This window comes from Morone saxatilis, unplaced genomic scaffold (genome assembly GCF_004916995.1).
Source record: "Morone saxatilis isolate NCDOM2014 unplaced genomic scaffold, NCSU_SB_2.0 Contig21, whole genome shotgun sequence".
Lineage (NCBI taxonomy): Eukaryota > Metazoa > Chordata > Actinopteri > Moronidae > Morone > Morone saxatilis.
Window position 1 is genome coordinate 1,214,782 of NW_023339774.1, and position 10,458 is coordinate 1,225,239.

The window sequence follows — 10,458 nt, forward strand, 5'->3', positions numbered from 1 at the left end:
TAACAATCATACATACTTAATCTTTTTTTGACAAATTTTACAATTTTCTTCTCCCTGACCCCTTAAAATCATGGCCTCACAAGTCCACGTGAAAATTTGGGGACCTCTACGGAGGGTCAAGACAAGGTTATTCCGATACCGATACCAGTATCTGGATTTCCTCTGATACTGCTTAAAATGCGGTATCGGGTATCAGAGCGTATGCCTGTCTGCACACTGATCCGATACCACGTAAGTTATTATCCTGTCATGACTCGCCGTATTGTTGTTGTTAATGTTATTGTGACTCTGACAAAGGGTTTAAACTGAGTCAGGACATACAACAATAATAGTAATCATAGTAGTATAGGCTGTATATATATATATATGTGTGTGTGTGTATACAAATGGTATCGGAAAATCTCTAGTCAGGACCCCCAGGTTGGGAACCAGTGTCATAGAGTGTATTTAATAACTGAATTGATATCCACTATGAGTAACTTTAAAAGTGGCAATAAAAAAACAAAATGTTTTTTCACCTGAATCAAACTGCCTGAATATTGATTTCTCAACTCTTATTCTGTACATGTCATATGGGGTTACAAAGAGGATACAAACTGACATACAGTTAGTGACTATGTCTGTTTGTGGTCATTTGTTTGTCATCCAAATTAGCTGTCAATCACAAAACCAAACTTAAGTCGTCATCATAGCGGTTGTCATATTGTCACATAGCAGCTGTTCATTATTTACTGAGTATGAACAACCTCATCACATCAGTGTGTCGCTGTCATGTTCAGCTCAAGAACACTTGTTGAAATTAAATCCACAATAGTCCACAAAAAAAGAGGAATTTTCCCTTTAACTGCTCACATAATTTTAGGGGATGGATATGCACAATATATAGAGGTGTGATTAGATTTGAAATGTACATCTTTACAGTTGGTTAGAAATGGAAATAACACAGGCAGAACAATTTATCAACCAATATTTAACAGCTTATAAGCAGATCCTCTCTTGTCTGATGACTCCTTGTGGTAGTCAGCTGATAGAGAGGTTGCTGAAGGAATGCTCATAGACAGCACTGGTGGTTATAGTGAGATTATGTAATAACTGACATGCTTTTTATTCACAGTTGAACACAGACTTTGCAGCTCTGTGTTAATAATTGAAAGTCAGTTTATTGGTAAGTTTCTGTTCTGTTCATTCTGTCTTATCAGTGGGATAAAATCTTATCCCACCAAACATTGCATTGCTCTGCAATAATACAGTTTTTCACAGCAGCCATTTTGACATGAAGTAGTAAACTGGTGTTACCAATGATAATAAATAAGATTCTGTTCCATTCAGGTCAAACAGAGTCAGGGTGCAGCTGTGTTACCCTGCTTATGTCAAAATAGCTGCTGTGAAAAAGGTCATCATGCTTGGTTGGCAATGTTCATGAGCAACAAGTCTGTCCTTCTTTATCTACTGTTTGTCTTACTCGTGAACAGTCTGGAGTATTGGGGGGGTACTGTAGTGTGCTTCAACATTTAAATAGTTTGATAATTCAATTCATTAACACTTTTTGTGTTGATATTGCTTATGCCCAGAGTTTCGGATACTTTCGGTATTTATCGGCTCTGTCCGTACAGCTGCAGAAAATTACGTCACATTTGGTGAAAAAACAAAACAGCTCGAGCTCCCCATCCTTCGCCGTCGATCCGCCTGGACAACAACCACTTCTTTAAGCTCTTTCGAAAACACACCGAGGTATGAAAAGTATTCCTATTTTTTTTTTTTATAGAGTTTGCCATTTTAAGGAAGATTGGTTGCACAATGCAGACTGTGCTTTCCCGGCTGCCTTGTTCTGTTAACGTTAATTCATTTTTCGCTAGCTCGGTGGCTAACGTTAGCTAGCTGCAAGCATTCCGTTCGTTGAATGATATTTACAGCACAGCAGGTAGAATAATACAATAATAAAATAATAAGGGTATACAATGCATGCCAGTGTGCCTCTGAAGCTGTCTGAGGTTATGGCAGATATGATCTAAATGTTAACATTAGCCACCCCACCAAATGACATTATGTTAGCTTGCAATGACATCTGTCGACCCGGTTGCATTCAAACAACATTGTTGATTTAGTTAAACGTTCATATGTCTGTATATGTAACGCCAGCTAGCTAACTATTGTGTTTTCCTAGTGTAACGTTATATTGTTTGTGTCGTTAAAATGCTCAAGTTAACCAGCGAACACAGCCCAGTCGGTTATCGGGAGCTGCTACCTGCTAGCTTGTCCGCTAGTATAGAACGTAAATCTGCAGCAACCAGATTTCCTTCATATTCAATCGAAATAGATCTTCTCTCCCAGTTTGTACACAGTGTGTTGTGACTCAGTTAATCAAATACCACTGCATTAAGAGTGACAAGGTTATGTGGGTGCATTAGGAACGTTAGCTTGTCGGCCATGGCTGAAAGGGAGCCGCCCAGAGCAGTTGAATACCTTCGGACATATGGCCCCAGCTGTCGTCCTCTTGTTACCCTACATTTATTTAAATATCGCGGTTAATAATTTACACCTCTTCTCTGGTAGACGGATATTCTCACATGAACAATTTGTGAGACAGTTTTGACTCATTTATTGCCAAAAGAAGGAATAGACCAAGGCCCTCGTATTTGCAAAGGAGCATGGCGAAATCCAGTTGACATGAAGATAGTGTTAGTTTGCATAAATACGGTTGCGGACAGTAAAAAGAGCTGCAGTTGTTAGAACGTGACGGCGCTATCACACACCTCTGCTACTGGCTTTGTCAGGGTGGTGCCAAGTTCTTCACATACCAACAACTGCCCCTCCACTCTAACAGGAATTCAGATAGATAGCTGCAGTACACAGCCGACAAGATGGTGATTCAGCACCATGGAAATGAAAGTACCATAGTAAGGGCAGATAATTGCATTGTTACTCAATAAAACACAATATGTTAAATGGTTTTGGCAATAGAATTTTAATTAGCTTAAGAACAGTTACTCCCATGATAGTCATACAAATTCTAGGGAGGAACAGTTAAAAGGTGTCACAAAACCCTTTCTGTAATTCAACTTTAATGTATTTAAGAAAACATGTTTGTTTGGAACGGACCCCCAAAAATTCACTTCACTTCAACTTTGATGCAAAAATGCTGGTTCCCAGACAACATTGCTGTGTTTTTTTATGTGTACCGGCTGAGACTTTTGTGCCCCTACAGTCCACCGTACTGTAACACCGTATTGTGATATGCACAAATGAAAAATTGTTCATGCAGTTGCTACAGTGTAGAAAAGCCCACTAATCACAAGATTCCAAGCCTATATTTCCATTATTATTCATATTGAGTCAAGAATGACCCTCTCGCCTACCCTCCTGCTGTATCCGCCATGGCTGTGCAGTTCAGAGAATGAACTCGGCAGTGTTGTGTTGAATGTTTTGGCAAACAATATTGATTTAAAGCATTATACAAACTACTAAAATAACACATTATGAAGTAAGGTAATGCATTGGAAAGAACGCAAGGCAGAACTTAAGAGTCATTTTCATTTTCCAGCGGAGCCATTACATTGGCGCACTGCTGATGAGACAGAAAAACAAAACCGCGCAAAGCCGTCTTATTAAGTGAATGATGATCACAGGAAATCATTAACAAAGGGTTTATGATCTAAACAGCAGTTCACTTCCATGTGTTGGTGTGGACATGGACAGTATTAAAGACTAGTGCTGGGCGGTATGACCAACATTTTTTATCACTGTATTTTTTCAAATTCTGGAGGAATCAGAATGTAAACACGTTTTTATTGTGCAAACTGCAGGGTAGTGAAAACTGAACTTAAAACTAAAAAAGAGATGCTAGCAACTTTAAGGTTGCTTCCTTTTTAAAAGAAAATATTTTGAAATAATTGTATGAAGATTATAAACTGACATTAATACTCAGAACAATTTAAGTATGCAAAGCGATATTTCTCAAATGTTCTATTGCACCAGTATAGCTGTATATTGTAAAATTCATATCATATAGAAAATAAAAACCAGTATACTGGTTCATCTGGTATATTGGCCAGGACTACTCAAGACTATCTTTTCCAGCGGTTTGGTGATCACACTGTTCACATTAATCAAACTAACAGGTGTTTGGGTTGGAGTGTACTTGGATCTGGGCCCAGAGTCCCCAGTGTGAGCACTGCAGTCTGACTTAATGTTGCTGTGATACAGAAAGATGGAAGCAAAGTGGGACAGCTCTTAAATTAAACCCTACATATTCCTCTTCTCCAAAATCCCTTGCAACCTGTACAGCCTACAAATTGTCTCTCATCATGGGAACTGTAGGGCGACCATGACCCAAATAAAAATAGGCCTCCCTGTCTCCAGGGCTGTCAGGTCTGGTGTTGGGCCTGCAGACACAGTGCAGCCTGCTAACTCATTGTCATTCTGCTGCTGGCCTGAACTACTTACAGACATTGTGAGACTCTGTATGGAAGGTGCTGGTTGTTTCCATCTCAAATGTACACTGATTCTTGATTGCATTGACTGCTGAAACATTACCATGATGCACTTTAAACATGATGCTTCCTGTGAAAGCATCTTGTTGTTGTGACTACTCGCTGCTGATTGTCTGATCCATGTTATGCCCTACACAGACACAGATAAGGCAACATGTCAACCTTTACTAAACCCAAACTCAAGGTAACATCCATATTTGTCTCACTTGTGTGCTGTGTGTGTGCCTCTGTCTTTCACTCCATGTATAAAGGAAGGTTCCAGAGACTTGTGGGGCAGTGGTGGTGTTTTGCTGAGTAAAGGGTTGAGTGAGAGCTGAGGGAGGGGTAGGAGGTACAGAGCAGAGAGAGAGAGAGACGCATGGGCTGGGCTACATCTTGGCTTGGCTCTTTTGTACAGCATAGTCATTGCAGGTGCAATGCGTCCGTCTGCGCTGCGTATTAGATGAGACTTTGCTCCTTCAACCACTGTCAGACTGTTAAGGAGTGTACTACAGACGTACACACTACTGCCGGCTATGACTTCGCCACAGATGTAGCCTCCTGATCATCCAAGATACAAGAAAAACCTGAGGATCCAGACAAGCAAAATCAAATGTGTGTATCGTGGTTGGTTTTGCACTAGTTGCCTTCTGTTTATCCTGTCAAATGATAAGCTCAGATCTGTTAGTATGTAAATGTAATGTGGGTTTAATTTGAATGTCATGAAGATTTGGTAAACTAAGGTCTGGTGATCTGAACTGTGCATGCGTTTGTCTGTTTCTACTGGCCTTTCACTGACCTGGGATTATCCTGGTTTATCAGTGAATGGCTCTTTTCTCATACACTTTGTGTGGAAAAAAATACACTAGTTGATTTTTACATGTGATTCTTGCATGTCTTCTGTTGGTGTGACACACAGTGCATGAAAATGAAGTGCAAGCCTCTTTTTAATAGGAAAACAATGCCGCTATCATGCAGTGTTCAGTCCTTCAGAAAACTAGATTAGTTTGTATACTCCTTGATGTCTGCTAGTTATCAGCCTAATATGAGTAGTGAGACTAGTTTAGCTGACCGGAGAAGAGCTTCTGTCAACGTTTGAACGCCAAGACTCAGCAAATATGAATAGATTATGTTTGAGCTCATTGGTGTTGTTTAATAGAACCTTTACTGTAGATACTATTTACATAACTTAATTTTCAGATGTGGAATTTATATTTGTTAACACAAATTCCAGATTGAACTATGGGCAGTTATTGTGAACTTGTAGATGACATATTTCTCTTTAAATGCCCGTCTGTTTTGACGTCATTCCTCACTTTCTTCTGGCTGGCCATGCAGTAAAGCAAAGGGACAGACAGCCAGCTGCAGGTTGTACATAGTTGACTTTGAGGAAAAGGAAAAGACAGGGTGTTGCAGTCATATCGTCATCCTTTCTCCTCGTTTCCTTAGTATTAGAAATAGGCTTGCCTAGTGTCATGAGACTCTCCCATTTCCTGCAAATTCCTTTAGCTTCAATCCTCCCAAAATGGCGTCATTGTGACCCCTATTCATAACAGATGGTTCACCATAGTAACTGGGAGTTGCTAAGTAAATGACTTCACTTGATCCATTCCTCTGTGGACCTCTGATGATAGCAGAGGATTTAGGGAAGGTCAGTGCCATCCAAACTAATGTCTGGAAAGACTAAGACTGCTGTATTCACTGAGAGTCAGAGTCTAATGTCAGGGTGTACCCTTGCTTCATGTTAACAGCTACGCACAAGATGACTTGCTTACATATTCTGGACTTCGCTAACAAGCCTCTTGTTTTTATTGAAGTGAATCTATTAAGGCTCCCCCTGAAAGTCATAATCAGTTGAGAAGAGCCTGAGTCGACTCACATGTTGTCAGTGGAATCTCTGCACTTTAGTTTTTTAGCTGCGTCATTGTACACAGAAGAACAGCACGGCAGGCTGTAAACTTTAGAGTCTCAATGACCACAAACCACAAAACTAACTGTGATGGAAGTGGACAAGAGTGGCTGGGTTGATGCTGGATGCCCTCTGCTCTGGTGGGGGAAGTCAGCTGAACCTCTTTGAACCAGACGGTGGTCTAACCTCCTGTACTGCCGTCCACAGTGACTGACTATTAGGGACTATTAGTAGCCCAAAAACAGAGACGGTCTGTGGTGAGCTGGGATTTTAAAACTGAACTCTGAGCAAGACGCACACTGACTGTGTTGAAATCTGATGTTTTCACATCACAGATGTCAAACAAAGCCATTCAAATTTGAGTTTCCCATGTTTCAGATAAAACATGACTCATGTAGGCTGTTATAAGAGTTTAGTGTGGTAACTGGGGAAAAAAAAAAGGAATGGATAGTCAAATATTCGTATCGAACAGCCAAATCCGATTTCACTGACACAATTCTGAGTTGGTTACAGCCCTAGAGTTCAGCTTTAACATGGGTTTAGGCTCAACCACTTTAATTCCACCCTCCATAATGGCTTTTAACTTCATCAACAGCTAGATCTATTCAATTGACCTCCTCTGACCCCATCAAATGTGCACTGAGCTGTTTAATTCAGAGAAGCTTCAAAGCATTTAAAGCCTGAGGTGTGTTTTGGATCAGTGTAGCAGTTAGTTAGTAAGGATTTTTGTTTCTACCAGGAAGGTGCATGATGGCTTTTGGATGAATAATCCCTGTAATGTTGTGCTGTAGTATGTGGGCAATCATTTTAATGGAGTGAATCGATGACCATTGCCCTCCATTCATCCACCTACACACTCATGTGTTTTATCTCCTGGCAGAGCAAGTTTTCTCTCAGCACTTAGAGGCAGTATGGGATCTACAATGCATCTAAAAATATCAGTGCCGACTTTTCATTATTGATTATTATTGATAGATTATTCTGACAATAAACTAATCGAATGAGAAAAGTCTTTTAAAGAACAAGAGTTAACTTAACTAAGTTAAAAATTGGTTTCCCTGAACAATAATAGATTAAAATTACATTGATATTATCTACTCTAACAACTGGTAACTGTCTCTTATAAATGGCATGATGCACTTCCACTGGAACATACTTCTTATAAGCAGGTGCATTTTTTTAAGCTGGTATGCCACTGGGTGATGTGATCCTTGCGTCAGCTGTTGTTTAGGCTATGAGGTAGCTAAGCTAGCAGGGCCTCCCAGATAGCTGAATGCAGTCCTTCCAACTGCACTGCTGAAGTACAAGCATTTGCTCAAGCTCCTTGTCAGTGGTTGTCGCCAGGTTAGCTCAGGGAGTTCTAATATCCACCCATATGGAACATAAGACATTTTTGTCTTATCGTCTTATCGCAAAATAGGCACATTTTCTGCATCATTTCCAACAGAGAAAGGTGGTAAAAGTGACAGTAACTTCGCTGTGTCTGTGCCCGTAAAAGTGGATAATTGGACTTTGGAAGGGTGATGACTTGTCACATGCAGCTGGCATAGTTTGAAGTACCCACCCAGCATTACATTTTGAATATGGCTGTAGGAAATGGAAGAAAGCGAGTAAGGGTTAGGACTACCACCACCAATAGAATGGCAGCTGATAGTACTGCTGGCTGATATCGCCGTGTGTGCGTGTTTGCTGGAAAGAGCAGAAACCCCCCTCAGAGGCAGCAGTGAGGTGAAGAGGGAAAGCTGTTATCTACTGATACAAGATGGGAGGACGTGCTATCAGCAGTTGCAGGGCTGTATTTAGGGACGTCAGAGAGCTGTCAGAAACCCTGCTCGTTTTGTCTCGCTTATTCAGATCAATTTAATCCAGTGTGAAGGATTTAGTGGCATCTAGTGGTGAGGTTGCAGATTGCAACCAGATGAATGCCCCTCACCTCACCCTCCCCTTCCAAGCTTATAGGAGAGCCTTATTATATTCCATTATACGTGCATTATATCAGAGCATTTTACTGCTCCTGTTTGTCTTACTTTTTCTCTTTAAAATCCCCATTCCTTGTTTCAAGTAGTAAGAAATGTCAAATGGGTCTTTCCGTGGGGGAGAGGAGGTGCGAGATACATGATTCCTGAAAAATCCTCAAATATGTGTAACCCAATGATGTTAAAGTTTGAGGAAGTGCCTGGTACATTTGTCTATCCCCTTTTGCTGCGGACATCACTGTGCAGAATGAGGTTGAGGTCAGTTCAATCCCAGAGATGATTTAAGCTCTCTGTGAACTGGGGCAGGTTAGGGGAGGGGGGAGGGGGAGGGGTGCTGGCTCACATCCCGGACAGCCACTTTTTTCTGGCAGTGGGTTGATGCCACTAATCGGCTTACAGTAAATTCACTGTGGAACTATATTGTTGCGTGTATGTGTGGGCTCACTGGGATGCTTACTTGTGTGGAAAGCTAATGGTGCCTCTGGGGACCAAAGCATCTCTGTCCTCTGGCTCTGGTTAAAAAGCCCTGCTCTGCTGACTCCACTAATCCTCCCATTGAGTGTAGACGTAGACCAGGAGACTGTTTCACATCTAGCCATCGCTTTTTGTCTCACTGTCTGCAGCATCAACAAAAACCCCATGTTCATCTACATTTAGGCCCGACACACTCACACACCCCCCCACCCCACACCCTGCACTCAGCTTGGGCGTCAGCTATTGTGCTTGTTGACCTTGGTTTAGTTAGACAGATCAATATCTCTCTCTCTCTTCCTCTTTGTGTCTGTCTCTGTTGATGGGTGGAGTCTGAAAGTACTTTTATATTTCTCACTGGTGCAAGCCACCATATAACCACAAGGTGAAAGTTGCCATCTGGTAAAATCTCCAGCAGTTACACCTCAATTACTTTCACTGAGAATCGCTTGCATTTTCAGTTATTTCTGAATGCTTTTCATCTCAGCTCTTTCCACTGCTCTTTGATTGCCTGATTCCTAAAAGTGAAGCTGGTGTTGGGTGCCTGTTGAACTTGAACGACGGTGCTAGCTAGACATTTGCCACAGTTTGAAGCTACACTGGCAGTGGGGCCAGAGGCACAGTGAACAGAGAGGCTGACTGCAGCGATCCCATTGTGTTGTGAAGCCGGGTTACTGTTTGCATGCATGCGGAATTTCCGCCCCCACCCCTCTTTGGCATTTTACTATTTCAGCTGCTGGCCCCTTGGTTTCTCAGCTTGAGACAGGATGGGGGATTTTTGTTTAGGCAAACAGTCTTGTTTTTTATATCCTGCCTCACAGTTCCAAGCCAAGCTTCTGTTAAAGGAGAAATGTCAGAATGAATTTGATGAACATGTGTTGTATCTATGAATGGTGTGGTATCTGAGAACAACTGATTTGGAACTATAAAAAGTGAGGTCACTATCTTGGCTCTCACTCCCTGGCTTACTCTCCCTCTCCTTTCGTCCTCGTCTTGATGAGCCTGTTACTGAAAACTATAAATAACCTATGCCAGGGTATTGCAAATTAAATCCAGCATGGCTGGAAATTGATCTTCATAGTGATTGGCTTTTGTCTCCAGACTGCAACCAGGCACATTTCTGTCATAGAAAATTATATAATAGGGACACCATTTTATATAGAAACATCAGTGCGCTTAGTTTTTTTTAAGTATTGTATATCAAGTGAAACACCATGATGGAGAAAGAATTGTGGTGTGTGTGTGTGTGTGTGTTAGTGTTTTAACAGAACTTTGATGATCCGTGCGGACCCTCGCCCGCATGCATGTGAACCACGGATTAATTAAATTCAGCGTGAAATCCAGTTTTCCTGCCGCTGTTCAGTCATTCCCTAAATCTTAAATTGCAGTGAAAAACAAGTAAGATGTTCACTGTGTTGCACTCTGAAGGCAGTGATTGGGATAGAGAACAGTGACTCAGGGCAATTTAAAAGCTGTCACTTTCCTCTCCATTGAGTGAAATCCTTTGACACGCTGTCACCTTTTAAATATCTAATGAGATTGTGATGTTTAGTGTAACTTTGGACAATATCTGCATCTCTTCTGCTCACTCACTAGTAGAGGTGTGAATTGTCACTGATCTCCCGATTCGATT

At 41.3% G+C, this 10,458-nt stretch overlaps 1 protein-coding gene across 5 annotated transcripts in view; it reads left to right on the top strand.

Annotated features, from left to right (window-relative positions):
* Positions 1-1,576: 1,576 nt before the first annotated feature.
* The window catches only part of sptan1 (spectrin alpha, non-erythrocytic 1), a 34,345-nt gene continuing 25,463 nt past the window's right edge, over positions 1,577-10,458 (top strand). For 3 of the 5 annotated variants that reach the window (XM_035668604.1, XM_035668605.1, XM_035668608.1), the window contains exon 1: positions 4,653-4,674. The gene's annotated coding sequence lies outside the window, so the exon portion shown is untranslated. Of the gene's footprint in view, positions 1,732-4,652; positions 4,675-4,891; positions 5,085-10,458 lie in introns of those variants that run through there. The other 2 variants (XM_035668606.1, XM_035668607.1) reach the window with 2 other exon arrangements.